Source organism: Boleophthalmus pectinirostris, unplaced genomic scaffold (genome assembly GCF_026225935.1).
Source record: "Boleophthalmus pectinirostris isolate CB_2022bp ecotype Guang Dong unplaced genomic scaffold, ASM2622593v1 HiC_scaffold_4, whole genome shotgun sequence".
In the NCBI taxonomy this organism is placed as follows: domain Eukaryota; kingdom Metazoa; phylum Chordata; class Actinopteri; order Gobiiformes; family Gobiidae; genus Boleophthalmus; species Boleophthalmus pectinirostris.
The window spans coordinates 11,847,714-11,855,431 of NW_026571353.1; the positions used below are offsets into that span (position 1 = coordinate 11,847,714).

Sequence of the window (7,718 nt, forward strand, 5' to 3'; positions counted from 1 at the left end):
CAATTGCAATGGAGTAACCATACAGTTTATGGGAATACTGTAACAGAATTCACACATGAGTGACATATACCAGTATACATAATAAGTGATGGGAAGAATACTTAAAATGTATTTAGTTACAGAGTACCTGCATTAAAATATAATAGAAAAGTATTTTGCAACATATTCCTTTACATGGTGAAATCAGAGTACTATATTCTGATTACTTGGAATACTTTTACATTGATTGAATACATTGAATCACCCACTGCAAGAGCCGTGTTTTGTTTTTTTCTTAATAATACTGTGCTGTTCAAACCAGAATACCATGATGAAGTACAGTTATTTATTCATATTATACAAAATCAGCTGTATTCTGAATGCCACCAAATGAAAGTAATTGCACTGGTACAGGTGTTTTCGGCACATGTATTCAGTAACTTCCCAACACTGTACACAACCAAAAGTCAAAATTTGAACACACCTTTTCATTTAATTATTTAATTTTTATTTTTATTTTCCATGATTAGTTACCCTCCATGTCAATTTTCACTGAAAGCATCCAAACTATGAATGAATAGGCTACATATGGATTGTAAGTAAACAAAAAAAAAACATCTTTTATATTTTGGATACTTAAAAATAGTGCATAGTGTATAGTAACTGTTTACTTCGATCACTACTTTGCACACTCCATGAATGAACCGTGAAAAAAGCACAGCTGTGAAGTGAAAACCAATTCAGGAAACTTCAATATGAAGCTTTTAGTTTGGGAGAAGGACCAAAGGTTTGCAGTGCTGTCAGCAAAACAATGGCTGGGTATAGTTTGAGCTATTTGAATCTAAAAGATAAAACATGTTTAGAGTTATTATAACAATTTTCTTTTGCTGCAGAAACTATATATATGTCTTTTACACCAGCATTGGCAAAAAGCATCTTAAAATGAAACCAAAGTTGTGATGATGCAAAATTCTCAGACTCAGCCATCAGTCAGATGGCATTTTGAAAGAGTTGGTAGAGTTGGTTTATGCTGAGGCAGAGACAAACACAGTAAAGAAGAAGAAGTTACATATTTAAACCTCAGAATTCTTTGATTCAGGAGGATTATGCCACACTGAGCATGGTAAGAGATTATAAAGAGCACTCAAATATGTTAAACACGCAGCAAATCATTTCTGTTTTGGTCTTGTTGTTCACTAGAATGTGTTTCAAACTGTTGTTAGTGCATTGGTTCTTTCTGTTAACTAGAAACTAGACTAAGGTATATGGGTATTTATTTTCACAACAGTATGAAAACATAACTGAAGTCTAATAATAATTAGCTACATTAAATAATAAAAAATATATATCTTTAGGCAATTGATCCATTGGGAAGTGTGAATGCAGTTTATAAACTCACTGTTTGTTGTTTATGTGCTTGTCAAGAGCTCTCTGCAGAAAAATCAAGAGGAGGTGGAGGAGGTCACAACCATCATAGAGGAAAACTACAAAAAGATCCAAGAAATAGCTGGACAATTAGAAACCTTGGACAAAAAAGCAGAGAAACTGAAAGAAAGTGTGAGTGACTGTTTTTATTTTGTGTCCAGTGGAATCTCTTTTTAAAGAAACAGTAACATTTTATTCCAAAACATAGATACTTCCATGGAGTAGTTGATCCTTTGGCTATAATTTTCCACAGTATTGAATTAAACTTGTCGATCTCCATGAAAAATATTCCAAAGTGATGAGCCTCCTCCCAGACTCTGGCAATCCGTACTATCGGGTAAATGCCCTGTGGGCCAGTGTTCTGTCGAAATGGGCTGCCCCGTCAAAATGAGTTCCCAGCAGCCTAAATCGACAGTGACGTCTATCTATTCATGCCCGGTCAAAATAACCTACCTTACGTTTTTCCATTTACAGTTGTATAGATCCAATAAAGCCTCACCTTCATCTCCCCAGTTTGACAACATTTCTTTGAATTAGCAACAGCAGGTTTTATGTGTTGGCACATGGTGATGACATTTTATATCTTAGTTATGCCAAATTTCATCTCATTTATATTAATCTGCATAGTTAATTTCCACAGTCGTTTTCTGCTCAAATACGGCTCCGATTAAAGGCAGCAGATATTGACAGACCGATTTAGCCATCAAATCATGCTCCCTCTGTAGACTCACCATTATTCACTCATTTAAATGAATTTGAGTAGAAGCAGCTCATTTCGACAGGCCCATATCTTCTTTCAAATAATGCATCCACTGGAGAGCGCACACTTCACCTTTGTGATACTGGGGACATTGAAGATGGGACAATTCGTGCAATTACATTTTTATTTATACAGCGCCAATAACAATGGACCTGTCTCTCAGTCATGATGGATGAGGACAGAAAAAGGGACAACAGAAGAAACATTATAACAAAGATTTATTTAAAAAATATATACACATGATCCAGGGAGGGAAATTTATGACATTTGTGCATCGGGAGCTCAAATCGACGGGCGCATGCGCAGTAGCGTTAGGTAGCTTAACTCGAAAAATGCCACGGAATTTAGTTCCCAGTTCGAACCTGTTACCTCCACAAGGTGGCATACTGTATCTTTAAGTTACATCCTAAAGTGATTAAAGGTCCTACTACATAAAGGAATTTTTGTGTTTTAGTGCTTTTATCACTTACTTTTTTTTTTTTTTTTTCAATACAGAGTAAACTGTTTGAAAGGACAAGCAGAGAGCTGATCCCACGGAAAAAATGCACTCTGAATTGTTGTCGGCCTTGTAATAGCTCTGTTTGTAGTCTTTTTTAGGCAATAAATCAAGTGACGTGCTATCAACATTATACTACTCTGGGATTCTCAAATGTGCAAACTGTCTATTCTGGTCAGTCACATAACACTTTGTATTAGGTTAAGAAAAGTTATCTTATCAAAATGAAGAGCCCTGCTCCGCAATTTGCCATTGATATAAAGTGCTGATACGAGAAAACAAAAGTGAAACTTGAGAGCGTGTGGCGAACCGTGCCAGTGGAAATACAGCCTCATCACCGAGGACCTCGAGAGGGAGTAGACTTTGAAGAATGCCCTTATTATGTTTTATTCCCAGCAGTGTCCTATGTAAGTAGTAACCACATCCGGCCCTGCTTTGCTTCTGAGATCTGACGAGATCAGACACTGACAAGCCAGTATGTCTACTCCAAAATTCTGGAGATGAAGTCAGATCTCCAAAACAATCATTTATAAATGACAGTAAATAAATAAACAAATGAATAAACACAAGAAAATTATCACCATTTACTGTTATTTTGAATCATTTAAATTTCTTATATTGTGGCTGATCTTCGTGTTTGTTGCTTTGACGACAAAAGTTCAGTGAGGCTTGTTTTGCTCAATAATGTGTTTATGTTGTTTCAAAAAATGTGTTTTAGCGATTGTAATAGGTCCTAATTCAAAATGTACAATGTAAGAACTTAATTTGGTTACTATAACAAAAAAAAACGTATTATTATTACATTAAAAGAGTTTCACATTTAACCACTGGTCTGCTGTATCGTGTTGTGTCATACAAACTTTAGATGGAAGCTAATGAAATATTAACATCTGTTTATACTGAACTAATTATTTTTAACATCAGATTTCCTTGGAAACAAGATTTGTGAACAAGCAGTCAAAGTTATTATTATTATTATTATTATTATTATTATTATTATTATTGTATATAATTCATCATTGTGCCACTCAAAAGTGTAACTTCGCAAAATGCAAATCCTATTTTGTTCTAGGACTCAAAAAACTCTGTATTAAGCTTTCAAACTTCAAATAAAAATAATTCAAAACTAATATTAGTAATGAAAATCGGCCCTTTTTACGTTTTAGATATTAATATTACTGCTTTCACTTTCCTTATATTGTCCAACCAGTCTGAATAAAGGTGTTTTTACGCTAGAGTTAGTGGCTGTCCAAACCATTGAGAACTTGCTAGGTGGCCTGAAGAGGGCAGGTCCTATTGATTTCTAAAAACTGCAATTGGATTTGTAAATGGGAGAAGCGGTCAGTGGAATTCCCCAAAGCACGTCAATGCAAAAGTGAAAGGACATGGTACTTTATCTTACCTCACACACTGAGAACAGTTATATCTTTTTGAAACTTTGCATCTGAAGAGAGCATCTCTGTGTGGGACAGTCAAAGCCACAATATGGTAAGTCAGGACATCTGCAAGAGTACCAGTAGGATAAGTAACCTCAGCAGGCTGATATTATTATTATTATTATTTTAGATTTATTTTTACTCTTCTTGAACAATAAAAAATATCACAAAACTACTGCATTCTGAAACTTAGGTATATCTAAGAACATATATTTCATATGGATGCTAAAATGCAAGTCTCGGGTTACTGCATTCATTTGTCTGTGATTGTGAATATGAAAATGTCTCACAACAGAAGAGAACAATAGCTATGTTATGTACTTTTAAATCAGCTTATTTTTTAAGATTTTTATGGTTCACATCTGATTGATATGATTGATAGTTTTATTTATTTATTTTTTATCCAGACAAATAAGAGTCGTCTACAGAAAACACAGGAGGAGGTGCAGGAAGTCACAGTGATTATGTTGGATAATTACAAGAAGGCAGAGGAGAGACGAGAAAACCTGTCTGATCTGGACCAGAAGGCTGAGGAATTACGAGAGCATGTAAGATGCACAACTATTTTTACTGAAACTACTATTGCTGAGAATACTACTACTACTGCAACTACTATTGATTGAAATTATTAAAGGTCTACAACATTAAAGGTTGTATAGAGGATTTTCCAAGGAACGAGAAATCCAGCGACTGTTTGTCCTTTTTCAAATGTTGCGCATGCGTGAAACCACCCCCCCTCCCCTACAGCTCCCTACGTAGAAACGCCTCCTCCTGCCTCCTCGTTACGCCAGAAACAGGTTTGTTTACAGCCGGTGCGCTGCACATGACTTGTAAACAACTAACTACAGTGTTGGTTAGGCAAGGCGGAGAAGTGAGGAGCGGGGGGAGCGGGTGCGCGGACATTTCGTGCGCGGACGAGAAGTAAGGAGCAGGGAGAAGAGCGGAGCAGGGAGAGAGGAGAGGAGAGAGGAGAGGGGAGCGGTGCACGGAGATTCCGTGCCCGGAGAAGTGAGGAGCAGGGGGGAAGAGCAGATCGGCAGCGGGGAGAGGAGCAGGAAAGGGGTGCAGAGAAGAAGTTGCGCGGAGATTCAGTGCGAATGAACTAGCTACAACACGCAGCAGCAAGCGGACTCTTTCTTTGCCTTGAAAATTACGTTTTCAGACATAGGATATCGCTTTCATGTCCTGAAAAACGTTTGACTAGCTCTTGGAAATAAAGTACGTTTTCATAATAAGCAGAAGTTTGACCTGTCCAGGAGTAAATTTGGCGACCAATGCGTCAGTCTTTAGACCCTTGCGTCTGCTTCAGTTCGCGCCATCGCTGGAATGAATCTTCAAGAATCACCTTAGTTTGGCTTCGCTGCTTTTCCCCTTGTCTTCTTCTTTCAAGCAATCTCAAAAACGGACTTTCTTTTGCGGCTAACTGCTCCTGGATTCTTGTCGCCATTGCAACAAACTTTGTGCTAACTGCGAGGAAGATATAGGTCAAAAAAGCCGCTAAGAACTGTTGCGTTGGTGGAGTAAACAGCGTCTGTGCGTCTTGCGTCTGTGGACTGCGTGACAGGCGTACGTAAACCACGTACCGGCGGCGCGCAGGCAAGTCAGTTATGCTAGAAACGTAGGGAGATTGATTGACAGCCTGTCAGCTAACAGATAACGAGGCAGTGTCGTTATCTATTGGCAAATGTTTAGCTGGCCCCACCACGTCCAGAGTTGATCAATTTTTATTCTCTTTTTTTTGGTCATCATAATTACAAGGCTACTGCATCTCTATAATGCTATCATTGACAATTTGAAACAAAAAAAAAAATCCTCCATACAACCTTTAAGGAATTTTCAAATTTTATTACCTGACTTATTGTTTTACCACTTACTATTTCCCTACAGAGCAAAATGTTTGAAAAGACAACCAGAGGGCTGGTCCCAGAGAAAAAATGCACTTGGAAAATCATCCTGCTTGTGATTGGGGCTATCGCACTCATTGCTGTTGGCGTTCTATTAGGTGTGTTTTTGGGGTAAATATTGGCATATGTTTTCTTTTTTATGCAATAAATATGCAAATTAAGTGATGTGCTGTCAACATTGTACGACTCTGGGATTCTCAAATGTCTAAAGTGTCTATTCTGGTCAGTCAAACAGCACTTTGTATTAGGCTTTGGCAAACAATATGTTTTTTTTTTTTATTTATAAATTTTTTTATAAATTATGCAAATGTGACTTTTTGTGGCTTTTATAATAGCATGTTATAATAGCTCACTCAGAGTTATATTTGGATTAAGTGTACAGTATGTTTACTGGAGTCTTGAGTGATCCAAAAATGTATGTCTTCTCCTATCACCTGTTCCGCCTAAGTGGAATAATAATTTCAAGCTGGTTCTGTTTGAGTTGAGCAGTTTTGTCATTTGCCTCAAGTGGGAAGATAATCCAGTGTGGCTTCTCCAAAATTCTGGAGATCTGTAAGTCAGATCTCCTACGGGAACAATGCAATATAAGCGATCACCATTCACTGTTATTTTGGATCATTTACATTACTTATATTGTGGCTGATTTTCATGTTTGTTGCTTTGACAACAGCAGTTCAGTGAGGCTTGTTTTGCTCAATGGTCTGTTGTATAAAGTTGTGTTTATGCTGTTTCAAAAAATGTGTTTTAGCAATTGTAATATGTACAGTGTAAGAACTTAATTTGGTTACTATAATAAAAAAATATATGATTATATTAAATAAAAATGTGTTTGTTTACACTTAACTAAGTCAAGACAAGGCATTAAAAATCATCAGTGAATTAGCTTTGAAAGAGCTGTTTCTTTCTCTTTTTTCATTTTTGTATCTAATTCATAATTTCACTCAAAAATGTAACTCCACAAAATCCAACTACCATTGTGTTTTATAACCCCCGAAAGTCTGTATAACACATACATGCAGCTGTATTGTGTAAACATTGTTAAAACTTCTAAAAAATAATTCAAAATGAACATTCGTAATGAAAATTGGCCCTTTTTACATTATCAATATTCCTGTTACTGCTTTCACTTTCCTTATATTGTCCAACCAGTTTCAATAAAGCTTTTTTATTTATACTAGGGTTGGGAGTTCACACCATTGAGAAATTAGGTGACTTTGCTATCAAGAAGAAGACAGAAGAGGGCAGGTCGGGTTTGTAAATGAGTGAGGGTGTCAGTGTAATTCCCCAGGGCAGGTGAATACATTATAAATAACCGCATGTAAAAGTGAAAGTAACACTGTGTTTTATCTTACCTCACACACTGACGACAGAACGGAAAAAAACATATAGATATTTAGCTCTTTTGAATCTTTGCAACTGAAGAGAGCATCACATCGTGAGACCATCAAAGCCTTAATATGGTAGGACGTTTCAGATCAGATATCTTACAAACTATGAAAAATGAAAACTTTGGAAAATGATAAATCAATTAGAGCCTCAAAAAGCTAAGAAAATTTTTGATAACGGTTATGTGGAGCTAAGCAAAGAGAAAGTGATTAAAAAACAGAAGCATGATTTCTCTGATTATTCATCCTCTTTTTTGATTCTACCTTTGAGAGATTTCAGTTAAAGTAAAAGAGGAACTAGAGTCAATTATAAGACAAGAGAGAGCCAAATAT

The 7,718-nt window shown here is 36.5% G+C and overlaps 1 long non-coding RNA gene across 1 annotated transcript; it reads left to right on the forward strand.

Annotated features, from left to right (window-relative positions):
- The first annotated feature begins 4,008 nt into the window (after nucleotides 1-4,008).
- Nucleotides 4,009-6,879, forward strand: LOC129411268 (uncharacterized). The gene is made up of 3 exons (XR_008633229.1): nucleotides 4,009-4,148; nucleotides 4,504-4,644; nucleotides 5,984-6,879. It is a non-coding gene; the product is annotated as an uncharacterized LOC129411268 (long non-coding RNA).
- The last annotated feature ends 839 nt before the right edge of the window (nucleotides 6,880-7,718 follow it).